We start from the raw sequence: 26,114 nt of genomic DNA, 5'->3' as shown, positions 1-26,114 counted from the left end.
TACTAAGGCACATTGTCTTTACAATATGAAAATGAAACTCTAATGTCTGGATAAAACTCAAAACTACAACGAAGTCTCTACAAGTAAAAATACGCAACGAAGACTATGTCAGAACTCCATCACCTTGCGGCTCTCCGAAACTCTGAACTACCTAAAAAGTAATTTAAAAGAAAAAAACAACAACAAGAGCATCGAAACGCTACAGCAAGATTACCTTCATCCGTCCTTAGGGGAAGGATTACTAGATGGAGTGAAGACTCTATCTATTAAGCATAGTCTACTTAGATTCATTTTTTTATATCTAAGTAGGATTAACATTTAGAAACCTAGAACACGAGACGTAGTACGTCGAGCAAAATAATTCAAACAAGAAAACCCTCATATATATACCATATGACCCAAGTTGTGAATCTCTAATCATTGATCCCAACTAAGAAGTAAAGAAAGCTATAAAAAAATTAAGACATCAATACATCGTATTTATAATATCTTCCACTATCACTAGGGAGATAGAATAAAATACTAACACATAATTTTGTATACTTTCAAAAGCAACGTATCTCGGTCATATAGTTCAGTGATAGGTCGTATTCATAACCGACATCTGCCACACTTAGGTTATCAAGTAATTATTTCAGTGTAACGGACTACCCTGTAGGTATCCTAAATTGTGTACACGGCTCATTAGTCTCATTGCAATCTCAGTACATAATATGAGTGTGGGACGGACTAACAAATAGGCATCCTAAAAATACGGTTCACAAACCTCATCGCACCTTAGTGCGGGACGAACGGCTCGATCAAGCCTTCTAAAATCCGACTCAATGGTATATACATGTGGAATATCGACGCACTACCTCATGTAGTACTGAACTAAGCTCATCAACGATATCTACCTCATATATAAACTGTGTATATCTGGTATATCGATGCACTATCTGTTGGCCTTCTTGTTTTGATGATGATTTACAAACAATTTACATCTAATATTGTTTGTCTAGTGTTTGTGTTTTATATTTATTCTAGGCAAATAATATATCGGAGGATGGATGGAATTGCGCCATAACAATCATATCAAATGAAGGTTGGAGGAATTGTGGAGTAAAGCCTACGCAATTCAAAGTTAAAGATTCAAGTTCAAGCTTCTTCCGCAAGTGTACCAAGTCAAGCTTATTGAAGATCAAGATCAAGCTTAGGTATATTTAGTTTAGTTTTTATATTATGTGTGTTAGTACTCTAAGCTCAATCATACGCACACACATTTTATTGGTTTATATATATATATATATATACATATACATCTTGTTTTTAGTTTTATCCACAAACAAAGTTTTTACAAATAAATTCCAAAAATTATGTATACATGTTTGTTTTCTATGTGGATAAGTTGTTTTGGTTTAATTTCATAGATATGAAACAAATATATATTCATATACATACTCATATGTTTCATATTCTATTGTATTTATGAAAATATTGTATTCATTGTTTATAGACTTCATAACAATAGCTTACATCTTACTTTAAGTCTATAAAATCATTTTGTAATGTTTCAAAACATAGTTAAGCTAAAATGTCAGAATTCATATGTTTATATTTTATGTTTTGGACCTCCTTACAAAATGATGATATTTTTTATTTGGGAAGTCCTTTTTGAAAATCAGTCTTTGTAGCACGTTTATTATCATGTCTACAATCATTTCCCAAAGTTTTACATTTTTCTGAATTTATTTGATATTTTTAAACAGTATTTTAAAATCAGCAAACTGCTTTCAAACCTGAATTTTTCATATGTCAGTTTACGGTCGACCGCCCATGGTCGACCGCGCCTATATCTTTTCCTGAGTGGGTAGCAGAAACTTTCGCGGTCGACTGCCATGGTCGACCGTCAGCTTGAAAATTCCCATGGTCGACCGCCACGGTCGACCGCGTAATTCTCTAGAAGTTTTCTGGGTTTCTTAGCTAGCTTGCGGTCGACCGCGAGTTTTCCACGGTCGACTGCCGTATGCCTAACGACTCTTTTTGTACAGAATCTGAAAAATCTTTTTCTAGGCTTTTGTGAGATTTGGTTGGGGGTTTTTGCTGTTGTTTCTCTTCCTATATAAACCTTCAAACCCCCTTCTATCTCAGTAACCCAAATGATAGTTTTAAAAAAGTTTAAAAGAGTTTTGAAGAGTGTTTTAGTTGGGTTTAAAAGTCTGTTTGGTTTATGAAGATTATTTTACAAGTGGAGAAGATCATCTACATTGTTTGAGCTTCATTTTAATCCTCCTCTCCATCTTGTCTTTCAAAGAAGAATTCCTAAACTCTATTTCTAGCTATTTATTGTTTTGTTCATAATTTCTATATGCTAGATTTTAATTGAGTTTAGTCGTTTTGATTTTCTCATTGCTTACACACAACCATTAAGCTTATTGTATTTATATTCATAGTATAATTTGGGTTGTGGGGAGTTGTAATAATTGAGAGGGAGCTATATTGAGTTCTCATCTATTGTAGAGAACAAATTTATTATTTATTATAATTGTGAGATTGTAAAGTTTTTTGTAGCTAGAAAACCGAGTGTGAGGAGTGTACGTTAATCGGTGAACGTTGAAAACCGACATTGTGAGTGTATACGTTAATCGGTGATCGTTGAAAACCGACATAGTGTGGTTGTAAACATTATTCGGGTGAGCATAGAAAACCCGGTTGTGATAGTGAATTTTTCCCCGGGAGTGGGGAGCGGAGACGTAGGACGGAAGGTCCAAACTCCGTGATCATTTGATTGTGGACGGCTAGATCAAGCCTCCTAAAATCCGACTCAATGGCCTGTACATATGCAATATCGACAGACTACCTTATGTACGTAGTACTAAACTAAGCTCATTAATAATATCCGACTCATATATAAACTATGTATATCTGGTATGTCGATGCACTATCCCATATAGTACTGAGGTGTGCTCATCAACGACATCCAATATGTGTATGAACGATATCTAATTCAAATATGATTAAGTCAAAACTCATCATAGTCCTCTTAGGATTCTTAAATGTGTAACATAACATATTGATGACTATACGTATAACATCAAGCGGCTCAAAATTCCGCGAACGCATCTCAAAAGGGCGCAACACAGCTCCACAAAATGAGCAGAAAAATAAACAGGACTTCTGTTAGTAAAATGAGCATACATTTCTCTAGGATAACTATATTTACAAATTGTTTTGTGTTTTTAAAACTTGATTCATACATCTTTCAAATGGCATAAGTTTGGTTCAGTTTGGAGTTCATTTGTTATTCCAAATCTCTAGTTAAATATTATACATGTGTAACAATTTTTCTGCAGGATATATTATTAGTAAAAATAATATATCTTTCTCTATACAAACTCTTTTTAAGAATGATTTTCTGTTTTAAAAACTAGATACACAAAGCTTTCATTTGGAACTGGTTTGGTTAAATTTGGAGTTTATTTGCTATCCCAAAATCTTAGTTAAATATTATACAAGTGTTGCGGTTTTTTGCAGAAAATATATATTTAGTACATCTCTTAATTTTCTCATATATAAACGAAATTATGAATAACTATAATGATCATGATCATGATACTATTATAAACAGTAAGAAAAGATTACTAATCTAGCATTGGTTTAAGTTTTAACATAAAAAAAATCTAATTTTTAACATCAGAAGTTAAGATTTAAACATGAAAACACATATTCAACATCATATTAATCATCTACACTAGTTATTTAATTATGGGGATGTGTTTAGATGAAGATAATCTTATCTCAAACATCATTATAAGCCTCTAAAATAAACAACAACCAATCCACGAGCACAAACACCCCGTTCTCCCTTGTCACACATCGAAGATCTGGTCTCGTGTCGATATTGTGCTTCACAAAGCTCTCAAAAATCATAAGAAAAAGATATATGGTTTTTGAGGGGAGAGGGTGACTACTAGGGTTTATAGATATGATAAAAGAGAAAAAATTTCGTGATAAACATTATAGAGGCAAACCCAAAACAAATCTGTTTGACCCGAACCAGAAAACCTAGTCTGACTAGGAAATAACATTCGGTATTTTGACCATAACTTTCACGTCCGACCTCAGAATGAGGTAATGTAAGATTTTTTGGAAATCTATTGAAGTGACCTATAACTTTGGCCTTTTAAGTTTTTACAGATTCAACTGCTTAGGTATGTAAAATGTATATATTTTTAACTGGTCGTTTTTCCCAGATTCAGTCTCGTGCACGTGTGCATGATATCACTTCTATATTCACATATATACATTGAATTAATCTCAAATCAATTCCTAGTATACTCAAACATTAATAAATATCATTTATCATAATGTAACACATTTATTATTATTTATTACAAAATATTCAAATTTTTAGGGTTTTATATTCTCCCCCCTGAAAAGAATTTCATCCCCAAAATTACGTAAACGTATCTTAGAGATTAATAATACATTATCATAAATCTTCAGATATAAAATATTATAATATCTATACTTAACGATCTAGAATGTGAATATTCCCACTTAACCCCTAACTAAACGAAACTATTATGTCAGGCAAAAAATCCAAACAAGGAACCCCTCATATATATACCATGTGTTCCGAATGATTAGAAGTTAAGTGTTAACACCCTCATTCTAGCATTAAATATAAATTTGACCATATGGGTAATCATGAATACCAATAAAAAAATCAAGCAACTTACCTGTTCAAATATGTGCGGGTAGTCACAATGCATAACATCTTCGCGCTCCCAAGAATCTTCCTTGATATCTATACTTAAATATCTAGAATGCAAATACTCCCACTTAACCCCCTAACTAAGCAGAACAAATACTTCGGGTGAATGATACCAAATTGTAAAATAGCTCAAACTATAAATAGCTAAATACCAAATGCTAAAAAAAAAGCTACAACGTGGAGCAATAAAGAAATATAGCTTCATCTCCAACCATAATATCAATGACCTGTCAGATGTCAAATACGTGCCCAACCCATGAACTGAAATAGGTAAATATCCAATACATGAACTGTAAAAACTTAAAGTCTAATAGGAGGACTGTAATGGATTATAGTCCAACATGAGTACTTCAATGGATTATAGTCTAACACGAGGACTTCAATGGATTATAGTCCAACACGAGGACTTCAATGGATTATAGTCCAAAACGAGGACTTCAATGGATTATAGTCCAACACGAGGACTTCAACATGAAAATAATATAAAAAATTAGCATATTTACTACTCACTCTCGTGCCTCGGTGGATTATCGTCCTTCTTCTTCACGAAAAGGACCGGTGCTTCCCACGGAGAATAACCCTGGTGAATAAAACCCTGAAATAATAACTCATTTAACTGAGTCGTAGCTCCCCTATCTCAACAGGTGTCATACGATAGGGTGCTTAGGATATTAGTGTCGTACATGGCTGCAACTTGATGCAAAAACTCAACCTCTCTCACTGGAGGTAAACCAGGTATGTACTGAAAGACATCCTGGTACTCTGAGACCACTCACTTCTCGCTTAAATTGGCACCACAATCCCGTAGCATCACCTCCTCGATGTACGCCAGAAATGACTCCACAAACTAGTTCCCCTATGAGGTCACTACTATCAACTCAGACACATTGGATGCTCGCAAGCTGACTGTTTTAGCAAAATAGTCCATACTAACATAAAACATGGTAGGATGATAGCCAATCAATACCGAGAATAACGTCAAACACCGACATCCACAAAACAATTAGATCTATGATAAACTCGGACTCATATAGACTGATGACACATATCCTATGGACACTCCCTAATAGGGACACCTCCCCTAAAGGAGTAGAAACAAATATCGGTACATCTAAAGGATGTGCAAATAGCTAAAACCTATCCAAGAATGTATGAGAGATAAAGAATGAGAAGTTCCTGAATCGAACAAGATCCGTTTGGAAAGGAATAATCACTAAGAAAGCTCTGCTCGTACCATGATCACACGGTACAATTGCATAAACTCTGTCGGTGGTTGGTGACTGCTGTGCTACTGGTGGTAGAATTTATGGGACTATCTATCCCTCAGGAATTTTTTAGATAGCGTGAATCTAGCATGCTGGTCCCTCTATCCTCAGAATGACAGGTGGTGCCTTGATCTTCTGCTACTAGCCGTAATCGTGACCCTACGACTACTGACCCTGACCACTAATCTGCTTGTGGTGATGAAAATCCTTACTCCATTGTTGGGTTCCTCCCGGTCTTGCAAAAGGTTTATTGTCCTTGTCCTGGTCTTCGAACAATTATGCTTCTAAAATTAACTCTACGTCTCCCTACTCCAATCGGGTTAGGTCTAGCTGCTTTTCAAAATAGTAGATGAAATCCTTCTATAAAATTGACATTCGCTGCTCTGACATAACTAAAATTGGTGCTATCCTCCGACATCGTCCTTAAACCTGAATATAACTAATCTTCGCCTATGTACTGAGTCGCTATTAAGTAAATCTAAAAGTACTTCCCACATATTTCCTCCTTTTATAGGTTGTAACTAAATTTGATGTGCCCTAAAATTTTTGTGCTCCCAACTTCTAATATCTTCCTCAATCTTACTGAGCCAAGCTTCTTGCTCTACGACTCTATTAACAGCTAGATGTGGAGATGGTGAAACCTTCACTATTACCTCTTCAATATGTACGGCTGGTACAACTGGTGGTGGAACTTCAGAAAGTGGAATCTGAATTGCTACTCACTCCTTGAGTGTTTCTAGTCTCTGCTTCTGCAATCGGTGTTACCAAGTCGATCAGATAATGTGGAGCCTGCTACGGCTCGGGCTCTACTTACCCAGCTCTTTGGGTACAAGCTTTACCTTAACTACGTCATTATTCCAATGTTTATAATACCAAGAGCAGAGTTTATTTGATATAGTAAGTGAGACCCTAATCATAAATAATATAACATATACCAATAGGAAAAAAATCATATTACTTATCACTCATGCAATTACTTTTCAATCAAAGTAAGGTAGTTGTCATAAAAAAATTTGTAAATTTTTAAATATATGTATATAACGTTCTCACTCATTCTAAGAATTCGTAGCGGACTCTATACATGATTCCTAGGAAACTCTATCCTAGCTCCACAACTCGACACAGAAATGATCCTAGGATGCTGGAACTAGAGCTCTGATACCAACTGTGATGCCCCTGGGTTCACACATGGTTACAGTCCAAGGTGAAACCAGAGATGTCAAACCTGCCATGCACCCACAATGTGCATAAACACATTTCACCAATTACAGCAATATTCTCTAGTGGAACCAAATAGAAGTGCAGATACAAAACAGGCAAAATAAAGAGAATAAATATAATAAACATGATACAGAAGAGATATCTCATAAATAAAAAAGAATCATGTCTCAACTATAATATATCTTATATCTGAATAATGAAAATGTCTTAACATGAATCAACTAAAAATCGTACTAAGTCACATTGCCTTTACAATATGTAAATGAAACTCTAATGTCTGAATAAAACTCAAAACTATAGTGGATTCTCTACAAGTAAAAATATGCGACGATGACTATGCCAGAACTCCGTCACCCTACGACTCTCCAAAATTCCGAACTACCTAAAAAGTAATTTTAAAAAAATAAAAATAACAAGAGCGTCAGAGCGCTACAGCAAGATTACCTCCATCCGCCCCCAGGGGAAGGACTTCTAGATGGAGTAAAGGTTCTATTTATTAAGCATAGTCTACCTAGATTTATTTTCCCCATATCTAAGTGGGATTAACATTTAGAAACCTACAATATGAGATGTAATACGTCAAGCGAAATAATCCAAACAAGGAAACCCTCATATATATATACCATATGTCTCAAGTTGTGAATCTCTAATTATTGATCCCAACTAAGAAGTAAAGAAAGCAGTAAAAGAATTAAGACATCAACACATCGTATTTATATTATCTTCCACTATCACTACGGAGATAGAATAAAATACCAACACATAATTTTGTATACTTTCAAAATAACATATCTAGGTCATATAGTTCAGTGATAGGTCGTATTCATAAACGACATCTGCCACACTTAGGCTATCAAGTAATTATCTCAGTACAACGGACTACCTGTAGGTATCCTAAACTGTGTACACGATTCATTAGTCTTATCACGATCTTAGTGCGTAACATGAGTGTGGGACGAATTACCAAATAGGCATCCTAGAAATACGGCTCACGAGCCTCATCACACCCTAGTGCAGGACAGACGGCTAGATCAAATCTCCTAAAATCCGACCCGATGGTCTATACATGTGGAATATTGATGTACTACTTCATGTAGTACTAAACTGAGCTTATCAACGATATCCACCTTATATATAAATTGTGTATATCTGGTATGTCGACGCACTATCCCATATAGTACTAAGGTGTGCTCATCAACGACATCCAACATGTGAATGAACGATATCTAATTCAAATATGATCAAATCAAAACTCATAATAATCCCCTTAGGATTCTCAAATGTGTAACACAACATATTCATGACTATACGTGTAACATCAAGTGGCTCAAAATTCCACGAACGCATCTCAAAACGGCGCAACACAGCTCCACAAAATGAGCAAGAAAATAGACGGGACTTCTATTAGTAAAATGAGCATATCTTTCTCTAGGAGAACTATATTTATAAATGGTTTTCTGTTTTGAAAACTAGATTCATACATCTTTCAAATGGCATAAGTTTGGTTCAGTTTGGAGTTCATTTATTATCCCAAATCTTTAGTTAAACATTATATATATGTAGCAGTTTTTCTGCAGGACATATTATTAGTAAAAAGAATATATCTTTCTCTATACAAACTCTTTTGAAGAATGATTTTCTGTTTTAGAAACTAAATACACAAAGTTTTCATTTGGAACTAGTTTAGTTAAATTTGGATTTTATTTGCTTCTCAAAATCTTAGTTAATGTTTATACTAGTGCTGCAGTTTTTTGCAGAAGATATATATTTAGTACATCTCTTAATTTTCTTATATAAACGTAATTATGAATAACTCTAATGATCATGATCATGATACTATCATAAACAACAAGAAAATATTACTAATCTAACATTGGTTTAAGTTTTAACATCAAAAAAAAATCTATTTTTTAACATCACAAGTTAAGATTTAAACATGAAAACACATATTCAACATCATAGTAATCATCCATACTAGTTATTTAACTATAGGGATGGGTTTGGATGAATATAATCTTGCCTCAAACATCGTTCTAAGCCTCTAAAATAAACAATAACTAATCCATGAGCACAAACAACATGTTCTCCCTTATTACACATCGAAGATTTGGCCTCGTGTCGGTATTGTGATTCACAAAGCTCTAAAAATTCATAAGAAAAAGATCTAGGGTTTTTAAGAGGAGAGACTGGCTGCTAGGGTTCATAAATATAATAAAAAAGAAGAATTTTTATGACAAACACAGATATTTATAGAGGCAAACTTGAAACAAACATGTTTAACCCGAACCAGGAAATCTAGTCTGACTAGGAAAATAACTTTCAGTATTTTGATCATAACTTTCACGTACGACCTTAGAATGAGGTGATATAAGATTTTTTGGAAATCTATTGAAGAGAACTACAACTTTGATCTTTTAAGTTTTATCAAATTCCAACAACGTTGGTGTGTAAAATGTATATATTTTTAACTGGTCTTTTTTCCCAGATTCAGGCCCGTGCACGTGTGCATGATATCACTTCTATATTCACATATATACATTGAACTGATCTTAAATCAATTCCTAGCATACTCAAATACAAATAAATATCATTTATCGTAATGTAACATATTTATTATTATTTATTATAAAATATTCAATTTTTTACGGTTTTACAGATTCAATCTCGCAGAGGAGGGATCAAGAGTGTTGCGTCGGCCGGCAGGGCTGCGGGCCACGATCCGACGAGAGAGAGAGAGGCACGAGCGGCGGAGGCAATCATCGACAGAGAGCACGAAGAGCAGAGAGAGAAGAAAAACGAAGAGAGAGAGAGCAGTCATCGGCGCGATGCGGGTTGCGCGGACCAGCGCCATGGCGCGCAGAGACGAGAGAGGCGTTGATTAAGGTGGAGCTGACGCCGACAAGTATATTCATGTCCGGGCGGCCGGGTGGCATCGGCCCCGAGCAGAGAGAGGAGCCGGACGTTAGGGGTTGAGGCCAGAGCGTTGGCAGTTCGCGCGGCGGGTTGCGGGCCGTGCAGCAACAGCATAAAGGGAGGGCCGTTGCGCTCGCAAGGCCGACTTGCTCCTCGGCGCGGTGCCCGAATTAGGGTCAAGAGAGAGCACGAGAGAGCAGAGAGAGAGAGGCCGAGTTGGCGTACGGTGATTTTCTGGCGCGCGAAAAAGGGGATCCGAGATGGTTGGACATCGGCCAAACGCAGAGCTTTTGCAGGCGTATCTGCTTGAGAGAAGAGAGAAAGCAAAGAAGAGAGAGCAGGGGCGGCGGCCCGACTCGAGCTTGCAAGTCAAGCCACGAAAGCAGGTTTCAATTTTAAAACACACGACACGCAGTTCTATTTCAACAAAACGTCCACATAGGCACAGCCGGAAGGGAGCGCCTTCACGCGCAGCCGCCTTTCCCGTAGTTTCTCAGAATACTATATATAATATAATAGATAATATATATATAACATATACTATATAATATATATATCCTTAACAAAATACGCTAAATTAAATTGCCTGCTAAATTAGCGGAGCGATAACGTGTCGCAAAAAAACGCCAAACCGACAACTTTTGAGCGGACAGCACGATCGCGAACACCGGCCAAGCAAAATCTCTGAGCGCCCGTGCGAGAATATATCCCGGGAATGAGCAAATCTCACAGTCCGAGATCTAGCCGATACAGTAAGCCAGCCCAGGCAGGACCCGTCGACAGAATGGCAAGCCGGCATCGAGATTTATGCCCGGCGACTGAGCATCGCGCGAAGCTTAGAAGCAGAAAAAATTTATTATCGAAAAAAATTTTATTATTTGGGAAATCTCCATAAAACAAGCCTTGATACCATGTTAAGTAAGAGAAGAGAGTCTTGCGTTAATTTCTCTTGAATATTAAGCATATATAGTATTATAAATATATATAGTATAATTCATATATTATATATATATATTTATTTACTATATAGATAATATATAATAATATATACTCTATATATATATATATATAATATATATATTTATATATATATATATAGTATATATCATATATACTATATATATATATATATTATATACGTATATTGCAATGAAAAATGGCCTATGACTTGGCTACCAAGGATCCTCGGTCAGATTGATGTGACACATCTTGTCCATACATCACACCCTTGAAGATGGCAGCCTCCACCAACTTCAAGGATGTGAGTGATGGACAAGATGTGTCCACAATCCACTACCAAGATCCTTTGCCCAAGCTATACCCATATCCTCTATATATAATATATAGATATATATATATTATATATATACTACCTATATATATTATATATCATAATATATATATATATATATATATATATATATACTATATATATATATATATTACTAATATCACTATATAATATATTAGTAATATAGGTATATATATATATATATATATATACATAATTGCTATATACTATACTTACTATATACTATATTATCATTATATATATATATATATATATATATATCTAATACTATTATAAAAGTGTGCTGGTATGTTAAAACATTTCTTCCGAAAATACCCTCTAAAATGTATACATGCATACATAAAACACATGCATGCATATACATAACACATACATACATCATAAATCATACTCATTCAAATCCCTTTCATAACCCTCAATTAAATAAAACTAACACATACATACATCATAAATCATACTCATTCAAATCCCTTTCATAACCCTCAATTAAATAAAACTAAATGTAATAAATACACCCTCATAGATGCATACATGAAAATATATACATAATACTTCATGATTAATTACATAGCGTACATGAAGAGATAGCCTTTTATTGCATTTCCATTATTAGACACAAGAGTTACATTTCCATTATTGCATGTTGAATTAAAATTAAATTAACTTATGGTTTTATAACTCCATCAAACCCACGTAAATGACATTAATCCAATCAAAACTTTTGAACTTCTCCTAAATAAAACTTTCATCATCACCATATATATGTGTGTATCTTTCTCGTCATGCAATTTTCAAAAAGTAAAACAACTATATATATAAAAATGAGTACACGTGCAACGCACGTGCACCAAAATAGGAAGTGAGATTGTATTATGCCGTAGGTAAATAAATAAATGTTATTAGAGCTCCTCTTTATATTGAATTTAAAAATAATAATTTAAATTGTTAAGCACCAAATGTTAGTTCATGTGAGAAAGTAAAATAATCTATGGTCTATATACGTATATAGTCAATCAATCAAACGTATTAAAATTATAATGACCATAGTCAAAATTATATGGGGGGTTCACATTAAATATAATTTGTAAAAAAATAGTATATTAAAGTCAAAATCTTTTTAACCACTACATAGATAGTCTGAAAATTTTTACATATATAAACTATATTGCCTAGGAATAATGATGTGCACACTTAACTATGGTCTAATAATCTTAAGAATAACTTATTCCTCAATATCATCATTAATTGATGTATATGTGCATTACACTGAAAATACAATAAAAATTTAGAAAACTATAAAATAAACATCCTCAAAAGTTTTAAAAAGTATTAAAAAATTCTCTAAAATTTGTAATTTACAAACATACAAAACTATTAAACATTATATTGAAATCAAGGAATTACAAAAAAATTTATTGAAAAATTTTAAACTTTGGAGGGGTAATTTGCAATGTACTAAACTTTAAGGGTATTTTTTATAAATTTCAAATTTAATATATTTTTAATTACTTATGTTCATTTCAAAAAAAAGTTATGGGTAATATTTACCATAAAAATTTTTTCCTAAAGCTATACTTTTAAAAGGTGTATGATATTTTTTACAAAATATAACATAATTACATGAAAACTAAATGTAATAAATACACCCTCATACACGCATACATGAAAACATATACATAATACTTCATGCTTAATTACATAGCGTACATGAAGAGATAGCCTTTTAATTGTACCATTATATCTATTTAATGACATCCAACTAAAACCTCAAAACGTTCCCATCACATAACCGTTAAGAAGGAAAGTCATAGTATTCATTAGAGATTTCATTCAAAGTGAATACCCTAACCGTTGTTAGACACAAGAGTTACATTTTTATTATTGCATGTTAAATTAAAATTAAATTAACTTATGGTTTTATAACTCCATCAAACCCACTTAAATGACATTAATCCAATCAAAACTTTTGAAATTCTCCTCTTTTAATTGTACCATTATATCTATTTAATGGCATCCAACTAAAACCTCAAAACATTCCCATCACATTCCCCGACACCTAGGGTCGAAGAGATTATGATATTATGGTAAATTTCTAGAATTATATATATACAGTATTATGTCACTTCCTTTCTCTCTTCAGATTATTAGTCTTTTCAAATGCTTACTTTGTTTCTTCTTCTTTGGTTTGGTGCACATAAACGTACTTAAATCTCAAGAACCCAAGACATCATTTAGTTCATAAAGTAAATATAAAGTCTTATCTCATCCTCTTTCTCTCTTCCAGTTATTAGCCTTTTCTCATACTAATTTTCTTCTTCTTCCATTTAGTGTAGATGAAGGAATATCATAGAAAGAAGATACCATTTGAAGGTTTGCTTCACAAAATTAAATGTTGTTCTTATTCTTTTTTAATAAAAACGTCTATATAGTATATTTATGCAGTATTATCAAAGATGTCAGAGCTTTGTTATAAGGGATGTTGGTTGTGTAAAATACAATTAAATTATGGTTTTATAATTCTTCCATTAAAGGTACTTAAATTGCATTGATCCCATCAAACATTTTCTAATCAATTTAATAGAAATAAAAATCCATCATTAATTTCCCAAATATATCTTTCTCATTTACCTTTCTCGCTATCGTCGGAATGCCATTGCAGGCGACCATCTGTCACATGAGTCTGTGTCTTAGGCCTCTGTGAACTATGGCGACACGATAGGTGGAGATTCTCAAATCATGGTAATTCTTGAGTTATTGGATTTATTTTGTATTATTTTAAAAAATAGTGATTGAAATATTTATTTCTAATCTCGAAGCAAGTGTTATCATTAAGGAGCAAGAAGAATCGCTTGCTTTTCAAGCTTCCTCTGGATAACCTGAGAGGAGTTTTAGTTTTTCACTTAAGAGAAATTTTATCTATTTTGGAGGATCGAACTTCAATTTGTAGATGTTCTATAATGCACATGTAATTTATAAAAGTTTGTTAATGTAATTTTGAGCTTATCAGGCATAGAGTAAAATCATTATTTTAATGTCAAATGAAATAAATATTAATTTATGAGCTCAAATAACTAAATAATTTTATTTTGACATTTACGTTTGTACCATATTTTTTAATTCTTAGCACCATATGTTAATTTTGAACAATTGACTTTCTATCAATTATTCCAAGTATCTGGAGTTTTAAAATTAAAGGTAAATTAGTTGCTAATTTTAAACAAAAAAATTAATTTACAATTTGTAAATAAAATTATATCCAACATATATAATATCAATTTTATTATTTAATTGTTTGATATATCGTTATAATATATGATTTTTATATTTTTAGTATAATTACAACATATTCCCTATTATTTCATCAAATATGGAAAAGTAATATGACTACACTATATTCCAAAATGTATATTTTAAGTCTCTTCATCATTTTCAAGCCATAGAAACGTTCAAAAAGTAAAAGAAGTATGTATACATTTGCAATGCACCACGCAACAAGTATTGATATAACTGCAATTTTCAAAAAGCTAAGAACAATATATATATAAAAATGAGTACAGCGTGCAACGGCACGTGCACCATATTAGTATATATAAACTTATGTAGTTATATATATAGGTATATATATTATATATATATATAGTATATATATTATATATATATATATATATATATAATATATTATATATACTATATTATAATATATGATATATATATGATATATATATATTATAGTATATATATATATATATTATATATATATATAGTATAATAAACTTATGTTAACTTAAGTGGACGTCCACTAAGTTTGCTTATACATTGATGCATTACTTGATGTGAGGCACTACATTATAGCATGATTCCGCCTCCGTTGAACTTGATCTACATATTCTAAACCCACACAACGCAAAATTTGGGCGTGAAACCCGTCATGGTTTGAGCTTTCATCGCCACTCGATTAAATTTTAACGGTTTCGAATGAATGAGATTTTTTACATGGCTCGAGCGGAGGGTGCAAAACCACGACGAATTCACCCCAATATCCTTGGTGTGTTGCCGCGGTTTTAGAATAATGTAAGATCAAATTTAACGGAGCGGCGATCATGTACGCAATGGATCGGTCAATCAAGTGCATCATCAATGGACTAAAAAACTTAGTGGAGTCCACTTAAGTTAAATTAGTTTTCTATATATATATATATATATATATATATATATTAGTATATATATATAATATATATATATATAGAGAGAGAGAGAGAGAGAGAGAAACTTATGTCAACTTAAGTCGACGTCCACTAAGTTTCTTTGTCATTGATGATCACTTGATTGAGCTGCATTGTGGATGATCCACTCCTTTGAACTTGATCTACATATTTTAAAACTCCAACACACTAAATTTGGGGTGAACCCATCGTGGTTTGACCCTCCGTCGAGCCATGTAAAAAGTTCTATTCATTCAAAACTGTTAAAATTGATACGAATGGATGAATGGTTAAACCACGACGGGTTCATCCCAAATTTGGTGTGTTGGGGTTTTAGAATATATAGATCAAGTTCAACGGAGCGGATCATCTATAATATAGCTCAATCAAGTGATCATCAATGACTAAGAAACTTAGTGGACGTCCACTTAAGTTGACATAAGTTTCTCTCTCTCTAAGAAAAACTTATAATTTGTTACAAAATAAGAATTTGATACAAAATAATTTGTTGACTGATACGGATTGATGACTATCGGTTGATCCGATCAGTGAGGGTTTCATGGTGTGAGATTACAAATTATCAAATCCCCTCTTCCATGATTACATTACAAGGTTTTGCTGAGGGAAGATTAACTGTCATTAAATCTCATCTCAACAAAAGTAGTAAGAGGATCTTAATTATTTTTATAATAATTAAGAATAGATTATTCACATAATCAGTTTTTATTTAGAATAAACAACTGACATCGGGTTATCCTGAAATATCCCATACAGGATTCTCTAGGAACTTCCCGTTTTACATAGGTTATCCTGAACGTATTATGGATAATACTTTTTCAGGAACTTCCCATTTATTGGCATCATTAATTTGTTGCCATCCTGAGTAATCAGGCGATAAGCACCATTTGAATAGACTGTCTCTATCACGAACGGTCCTTCCCATTTAGGTTCAAATTTGCCTTTCTTCTTAGAAGTGAGAATCATAGGTCTTCGGACGGCAAGAACCAGATCTCCTTCTTTAAAGCTCCGTCGTCGGACCTTTTTATCAAAAGCCCGAGAGATTCTAGCTTGATAAAACTCAATCTGTTGTTGAGCTTCCAAGCGCTTCTCGTCTAACATCTCTAATTCCTCGAGACGTTTCTGATGATGTTCTTTCGTCGTCATTCCCGTTACGAGAGCGATACAGAGAGAAGGAATCTGTATTTCCAATGGAAGAACGGCTTCACACCCATACGTTAAAGCATATGGGGTGGCTCCGGTAGGCGTGCGGACAGTCGTACGATAAGCCCAGAGAGCTTCGCCGAGTTTGTCGTCCCAATCTCGCTTATTGGTTTTCACCAATTTTGCCAGAATTTTGATGATAGTCTTGTTAAAAGCTTCTCTTTACTTCTCTAAGTGGAACTGCTTCTGCCCATTTCGAGAAATAATCGGTGATTGCCAGAATGAAACGGTCCCCTTTAACCGAAGGTGGAAAAATAGGACCTACTATATCCATTCCCCAAGTTTCAAACGGCCACGATGTCGCCGAAGGATGCAGATATTCAGGGGGTATGTGCATATAATTTGCATGCAATTGACACACTACACATTGTCGTGCGTAATCGACTGCGTCTTTCACCATAGTTGGCCAATAATATCCGATTCTCCTAAGTCGGTCGCAGAGTTTAGGACCGGGCTGATGTGCACCGCATATCCCATTATGTGCCTCTTTGAGTGCTTGTTCCGCTTCTTTACTGGATAGACAACGAAGTAAAAGACCATCATAAGCTCGTCGATACAACGTTTGCGATGTGGCATTGTAATAAAATCTCGGCGCTCTTCGCCGAATCGATTCCCTTTCTCTTACATCTTCAGGTAATATACCATGTAAGACGTAGTCAATAATAGGAAAACGCCAATCTCGAACTTCGGGTTCAACTCCAGTTGAGTATACCTCTTTAGCATTCGAATCGTAGATTGGAACAATAAGCTGATGAGTCCTCACTGTAATTAATTGCTCTGTTTCGGGAGGTTGAGCCAAGGATACTGACAATGCTGCCAATGCGTCTGCGTATGCGTTTTGGAGACGCGGAACGTACTCGATGAAAAATTCTTCAAACGAGCTTGCTATTTCGATGGCCACCTGGTGGTATGGAATCAGGTCTCGATTTCTGACTTCATACTCTCCTCGTATTTGATTAACCACCAGTTGAGAATCTCCAAAAGCTTCAAGGTATTCGACCCCCAGCTCTTTGGCGAAATTAAGTCCGATTATTAATGCATTGTATTCAGCCACGTTATTAGAGCATGGTTCAGTCAGTGAATATGCTCTAGGCAAGACGTGCTTTTCCGGGGAAACTAAAACGACCCCCACTCCTGAGGAGATTTTAGAACATCCGGGTGCACTTGCTACGTTGGTTGATCGGGAAGCCCCATCGAAGTACAATTGCCACACTTGTTGATGTGAGGTGGTATTAACTTCGTGAGTTTCATCTGGCAGGTCGTCGTACAATTCGACTACATCCTTCGTAGGGTTTTCCGCCAGAAGATCGCAAATAGCTCGTCCTTTAACAGATTTCTGTTGTTTGAAGTACAAGTCATATTGCGATAGGAGTAAAGCCCATCTGGCCAACCGCCAATTCATGGAAGCCGGTTGAGTCATGAACACTCGGACGAGATTTATGTTTGAAATGACATAAATCGTCTGTCCGACTAAATAATGTCGCATTTTCTGAATCGCGAATACCAAAGCGAGGCATTCCTTCTCAATCATCGGATAATGAGACTCAGCTCCTACTAATGTACGACTCAGATAGTACACAGCTTGTTCGTGACCGTTATCGTCGTCTTGTGCAAGTAATGCACTTAACGAATGGCTTGTCGCTTTGACATAAATCAAAACGGTCTGTCCGATTTCGGTGCAACAAGAATAGGTGGATTCGCCAGATATTTCTTAATATCTTCAAATGCCTTTTGGCATGCTTCATCCCAAACAAATGACACACCTTTCTTCGCAAGTTTAGAGAAGGGTTGACATTTTCCGGACAGATTTGATATAAACCGACGGATGTATGCCAATCGACCTTGCAACCCTCTGAGTTCTTTAAGATTTCTCGGGGGTTGTAACTCATGTATTGCCTTCACCTTATCAGGATCAATATGAATACCTTTTGTGGTGACGACGAATCCAAGAAATTTACCGCTCGACATTCCAAGGAAGGATTTAGTCGGGTTCATTTTCAGCTGATGAGTTCTCATAAGCTCGAACATTGTCTTTAGATCGTTAATGTGGTCATTTTTATCACGACTCTTAACGACTAGGTCATCAACGTAGCATTCGACTGTCTTCCTAAGGTGTTCTTGAAAGATCTTCGTCATCGCCCGTTGATACGTAGCACCGGCGTTCTTCAAACCGAAAGGCATAACGGTATAACAAAAGACGCCAAGAGGTGTTCTGAAAGCTGTATGCTTTTCATCATCCGGATGCATCTTGATTTGATTATACCCAGAAAATCCATCCATGAACGACATTCTTTCAAACCCGCATGTGTTGTCGATAATGACGTCCGTAATCGGTAGGGGAAAATCATCCTTGGGGCATGCTGTATTCAGATCTCTGAAGTCAATACAGATTCTGATTTTTCCGTTCTTTTTGAGGACTGGAACGATATTGGCCAACCATTCAGGATGTTGTTCTTCTCTGACAAATCCCGAATCAATTAGCTTCTTGACTTCAGCTTCTATCGCCTCCATAATTTGCGGACGAAACCGTCTTTGTTGTTGTTTGACAGGTTTAGCATCCGATTTTATATTAAGGCTATGCATTGCTACGTCTGGGTCGAGTCCCGGCATATCTTCGTAGTTCCAAGCGAAAACGTCGATGTACTCTTTAACGAGGGCGATTAGTTCCTCTTTCTCGTCCGGCGGAAGATCACCACTAATGAATATAGGTCATATTAACTTGAACCACTTTATCCTCGGTAGGAGGTTCTCTTTGCTCAAATCGATCACCGTATTGGATATTCATGTAATGCATCCATGGATCTTCCCAAACAGGTAACTGATCGTCTTCTTCTGTTGTGGAAGGGTCAACCGTCGCCATGTTCGACATTAGGGATTTGAATCTTTCACCAATGCTCACGTCAGAATCCCAATTTGAAGTGTCGGATGAATGTCCGCTCCTATCTATTAATTGGTTAATGATTTGTTGGCCATAATCGTCTTCGGATGAATCATAACCCAGACCTCTATTACGACTGTAGTAATTATCTGGTTTTCCTTTTGGTACATAGGTAGAACGGGGTGGAACCCTAATACCTTGACCAAAATAAAGACCTTCACCGAGCGAGAGGTCATAACCTTGCTTTGTCATATAACCATTCGCTTGTGAACTATACCGAGAGAAATGTCGCCCGGGTTTTTCTTCATCCGAACTGGTGTCCAAGAAAATATCAGGAGTTGGGGATGGATTCCCTTTTCCAAAGATTATTTCTTTTTCACCCCCTGTCTTTGCGGGTAGAATCACAGTTGTTCCGACTGGATTTTGAAGATATTTTATCGTCGTGCAAGACGAGCGAAGTGGCATGTGTAGACTAGGATTGTCATACAATTCCTGCATTACATTATCAAGACAAGGCGAATACTCTAAATCATCCTTTATTATTTCATCGGCAAGTTGCCAGTTACAACTTTCGTCCGACGATTCATCACCGTCAAGATCGATTACAAGAGGTTCAATGTCATTTAGTACAAGACCTTCACTATAATCGAGCCCGGCTTCGGTATCAGCTTCTTCTCCGCTGTCCGTGCCATGGGCCGATGGTTCAGTATCGGACTCAACACCATAAAGAAGGGAGTTAGTAAAATAATTTTCTAACCCCTTGAATGGTTGCTTATCCGCGACCACCGTCTTGACCTCCTCATTAGTGTCGACATACTTCAAACACTGATGGAGGGTGGAGGGAACTATAAGATTACCGTGGATCCATGGGCGACCCAACAGTAAGTTATAAGAAGTCTTCGCATCGATCACATAGCAGGTGACTTCAGACTTTAAATCTCCGAGTTGACATTTCACCCGAATTTTTCCTAACGGTCTTGACCCGCTAGTATTGAACCCATAGATAACCGTTCCTGTGGAGGCTAACTTGCTGGCAGGGATTCCGAGATGGTACATCAACCGCAGTAGCATGATGCTAACAGCGGAACCCGGATCGACTTGAATCCGGTTGACTATGCTCGAACCGATATATCCAGTAAAATATAACGGTCTATCATGCTTTGAATTCCTGAATTGCATATCTTCTTTGGTGAAAGCGATGCAAGGAAATTTGGTGGCTGCCAGATTGCAATGCTGCACTGATGACTCTGGCTCTTCAGGAGTTGGCTTGACCTGAGTGAGGAATACCTCAGAATCAGCCAAAGCTTCTTGTAAAGCTTCTCTGGTTTCTTTTGAGAGACGCAACAACTCGTATAGCGTAATCCTTGCTGCGATATTAGCCAGCTGAGCCATAACGTCGAAACGATATGGCGCGTTCGAACTTTCCGGTTTATCTCGTCCAATCGGTCGGCTGAAACGAGACTGCTTTGGAATTTGAACCTCTTTATGTTAGGGTTCTTTCTCTTTTTGCTTAGCCGGTTGTTGCGGCTTTTCAGCAGCTACTGGAGGAGTTGTAACTATCCCCAGCTCCTTCAGAGTTGTAGCATTTGGGTTAGAGGTCTCAGGATATTTATAATGGTACTCATTCCCACTTCTTGTAGCGAAAACTTCTTGTTCTCCATCAGAAAGTGATAAGCTGCTATCTCTTCATCGTTCTTCTCGGGAATCGCCGAGGCTCCATAACAGGATTTCTCTTCTCCTTTGCCCTTTGATTTCTTCTTTGATGTGGATGTTGTCCACTGTTCATCTTCGAGCAAATCCGGATGAACCCAAAGGATTTCGCCGTTGGGGGTTGTGTGAGATACAAGCCCCTTCTGGCGCTGTCCATGAGGGTCATCGTTGATGGTTTGCACTTTAACCTTTGATACTAGCTCTGCTTGAAACCAGGACAAAGGAACCTATCCGAAGCTAATTGAGACCGCGTTTGTGCCTACTTTCTTCTCTTTTGGCTTCGGCGTCACAATACCAACATCAATTAAGGTTTGTATTTTGTCCTTTAAGATATAACACGTCTTAGTGGGATGGTGGACCCTCCAGTGATAGGCACAATACTTCGGGTCATTGGTCTTCGTTGCTTCTTCTTGGTTTGTGACCGGTGGAAGCTTGATCTTGTTATTCTCCAACAAGTATTTGAAGATGACTGGAACTTCATCATCTTTGAAAGAGTATTCCTTCGGGAATCTGGGCTCCGAAGTCTTGGGTTGTCTCGGAGGTTGTTGATTCTGATTTGGTGCCAACTGGAAGGATGACTGCTGCGGTTGTTGTTGCGACGGATGTTGCGACGTTTGATGTGCATCTACAGCTGCCGTGGACCCTTTTCCTCTGCCTCGAGGATTAAAGTTTTGCTTTTGATTATTAGCTGGTGGCAGACCTCTCTCCAAATTCTTTCTCTTGAGAAAGCGTTCAGCCTGTTCACCCCTCACTTTCAACTCCCCATCGTTCTGCTTTTCATCCAACAACGTGCCAATTGAGACCTCTGTGTCGTCGTCGAAGAAATTGGTGAGGAATAACTCTTCCATGTCTGCCCAGCTAGTGATACTCCCAGGCTTAAGGCGTCGGTACCAATCGAAGGCAGGCCCGCGAAGGGTTCCTACGAATGACCGGACTATCAGGGCTTCGTTCCCGGATATTGCGCCGAGATGCGACTTGAAATAGATCAAGTGCTGAGTTGGTGAACCCCTGCCATCAAAAGGAGTAAAGTTAATCAAATTAAATTTCTGGGGATAAGGAATCAGGTCCCACTCCCTCGGGTACGGGTATGGAATGCCCGTTTTCTTCACTTCTTGGGCTGTCATCAGAGCGTTGACTTTGCTCTCAAGATCGTGCATCTTCTTGTCCTCTTCCTCGCTTTTCTTCAAGTAGATCTGTGGAGGTTGAGTGGATGACTTGGTCGGACCACTTCCGGAGTTGTCTTTATCTGGAGGAGGATCTTCAAAGATAGTCTCATCTTCTTCATTACGTCGACTGGATTCCGCCTTTTGACCCGATTCCGGTTGGTGTTGTTGAACCTGCAAATCTCGCATCTGCTGCATAGTCAACTCCATTTCGGTTTTGAACTCATCTCTAATTTCTTCGCGTTGTTTAGCCAACGCCTCCTGCAAGATGTGAGCCAGTTGATCCGGCGTGATTGCAAATGATTCTCTGACTTGCCCAACACTGGATGCGGTATCGTCCGATGCAATAGCGGAACAAGTATCCGACATTTCTTCATCTGAAGAGAGACGTAGGTTGGCTCTTCTTTGTAACCGCGACATTCTTTGAGAAAGACCCCGCTCAACTCTCCCTCCCGGAGAGAAATCGGGGTCGTAATTAACTGACTTTTGCTTTCCTTTATTGGTCATGTTGATAGTGACCTCAGGGAACTCATCTTGTCGGATTATAGGTTTCTTTTTGTTGAAACGTCTTGTTTTGGGTCTTGACGCTTTATTGGACAATCTTTGAAATACGAAAACTCTTGTTGAATTATTCTTAGAGCATCCGCATTCTGTCAACACTGCTTTAATGAGTCTCTCGCAAGCGCAATGAGACTCGTTTTCTCTGGCAACCCTCTTTCTTGAGTTATCTTTCTGATAGTACAGCTCATCATTATTGTGATTTGAGCAACCTATCTTTTGCCTTTTTACTTTGTTAACATGCACAGGACGACTGGTCGTCGCCTCTGAGTGATCCAAAGTTAAATTTTAAAATCCACCCCCTTGCGGGTGTGGAGTTTTCAGAGATCCTAAACGAGAGTGAATTGATATTCTCTCGTTCTGGACTTGTGCAGTTCTGACAGGAGGGTGTTTACGACCCTCTGCGTATGAAACCACTATGGGTTTATTTACAGGATCTGACGGTTCTTTAACTGGGGCTTTGCCTCGATCGTCAGCCGAAGGACCGAGGCGATCCGCCATGGTGATCTTGAACTTAGACAAATCTGGGCTAACCCAGGGTTTCACTGACAATGCAGTAGACGGGCCCGGAATAGATGCTTGAGGCGTCTTCGGCATCCAAACTCTACGGTTCTTCGGTGGCTTTTCAGACACCATCTCCTTCTTGGTTCCTTGTGCTTGTTGACGAAGAACGCGAGCATAGGCGGCCTTCGCCTTACGCATTTGTATCCGTTCTTTAAGGGTTGAACGGGCCCTTTTGACGAGAGTCCACTCCTCCATCGTAAGTTGTGCAGAAATATGATTATCTTGCCGTTGAGGCAACTGAATCATTTTCTGTTTCCTCGACTCTAGGTCCGCATAGTAATGGACCCCGTCGGTTTGTTGCATGGTCTTAGCCAATTGTCGAGCACGGCGCTGGCGCTGTCTCTGACGAGCTCTTTTCGTCAGCACCGGTGAGCTAGTAATCAACGACTCTGTAATTGGTACGGAGTCACTTGGAGCAGAAACGTTGCAGGCAGATTCCTTAACAACGATCGGGCAAGAATCTTTGCCTGCGGCCTTCGTTGGAATTGCAGACTTGAAAGTTTTCGAAATTTTCCTATATTTGCGAGACGAGGAAGATTTCGCGGATGAGGACGACAAGTACTCCTCAAACTTCGCCTGATCGAACTCGTATTCGATCTCTTCATTGACAACGATCTTGATCGGTTGCAACACCGCGGCCTCGGCAGCGAGGCCACTGGCTCCCACTGTGGTCGCCAGCTTGTTTGAGTCAAAAGTCGGTTCTGTTGAGGAATTCATTATATTTTCATTTGATTACAACAAATTCGAAAGAATAATCTTTTTATAAGACTTTTTCTACACAACAAAGCGAAAATTACAACTTTTGAGAAACAAACACAAAAATCGTCTATCGATCTTTGTTTTCGTGGGACTTTGCCTGTGCCAGGAACGCTTTGGTTCGTGGACCGCCGAATCAGAGATCGTGAAGAGGGGGTTTACTGATTCTGACTTCGTTTATCGAAGTGAGAACTTGAAACGATATCTTATCGAAGTAAGATAGTCGTTCTTCTTAAAATCAAGTCAAAGCTTAATTTCAAGGCGTTGTATGAAAACTCAAATCTGCTCTCTCTGCTCTGGAATGCTCGAAAATATGCTCGATAATATGCTCGATCCCCGTCAGAAGTCACCCTAGGGGGGTATTTATAGCCTCAGGGGTCTGCAACTGCAAAAACTTAACAAACGACGACATCATTACGGCGAGACAGTGTTTACTGTCTCGACGGGCGAGACAGTCTTTGCTGTCTCGACCCGCGAGACAGTAAATACTGTCTCGCAAACAGTAACCGTCAGGCAGTTTTCATTTTAACTGCCTTCCCACGTACCAAACTCCGTTATTTTGGCAGTTATTCACGTGATTTTCGCCCACGATGTTTTCCACGTACCTTGGTAGTTGATGGACACGTGTAGGGCAGTTATCAAGATGGTTTTGACCATTTCAACACTGTCTCACTGGCGAGACAGTAAACACTGTCTCGCTGGCGAGATAGCAAAGTCTGTCTCGCTGGCGGGACAGCAAAGTCTGTCTCGCTGGCCTGTCTCGCTGGCGAGACAGCAAATACTGTCTCGCTGGCGAGACAGCATATACTGTCTCGCTGGCGAGACAGTTCATTCCTGCCTTGATTTTCAATATGAGATCCCTTTGAGTGATTTTCTCTATGTTTGGGATATCTATTAGCATTTTTTTACGCCTACATCGGCGACGGGGCTTCAGCGTCTTCGGCGTCTTCGAGAAGCTGGTCGAGGGAGCTCGTCGAGGGCTTCGTTTAAAAGCGGGTCGAGAGTCTGATTGCCGTCGGCGATCTGTTCGAGGGTCTTCGACGTCGTTGGGAGATAACTGGTCGAGGGTCATCGAGGGGAGCTCGTCGAGGGGCTTCGTCGAAAAGCGGGTCGAGAGTCTGATTGGCGTCGGCGATCTGTTCGAGGGTCTTCGACGTCGTTGGGAGATAACTGGTCGAGGGTCTTTGGCGTCGGCGAGAAGCTGGTCGAGGGGAGCTCGTCGAGGGTCCTCGGCGTCGACGCGCTCGTCGAGACTCGTCGGCGTGAGCTAGAGCGCAGGGGGAGGGAGAGCTCAGGAGGAAATTTGGGGATCTCAATTTGGGAGAGCTCGAGCTCTTTAATTCACGTGAGCTGTAGTTTCCAATGTTTTAATAATTATCTCCAGTTTCCAATGTTGCCAGCCACCATTGTTCGTTCCAATTTTACTTTTTTCACATTATTCTTTACAGCTGATGTGTATTAAATTTGTATATATTTTCAATTCTGCCATCGAAATGTAGGCCATTGGATTAGATAGATTGGATGGTTAGGATATGTTTTTAGTTCTCTAGGTTTTTATTAGAACCTCTCCATATATATATATATATATATATATA

Source organism: Asparagus officinalis, chromosome 8 (genome assembly GCF_001876935.1).
Source record: "Asparagus officinalis chromosome 8, Aspof.V1, whole genome shotgun sequence".
Classification (NCBI taxonomy): Eukaryota; Viridiplantae; Streptophyta; class Magnoliopsida; order Asparagales; family Asparagaceae; genus Asparagus; species Asparagus officinalis.
Note: the sequence above shows the minus strand (reverse complement) of the source record.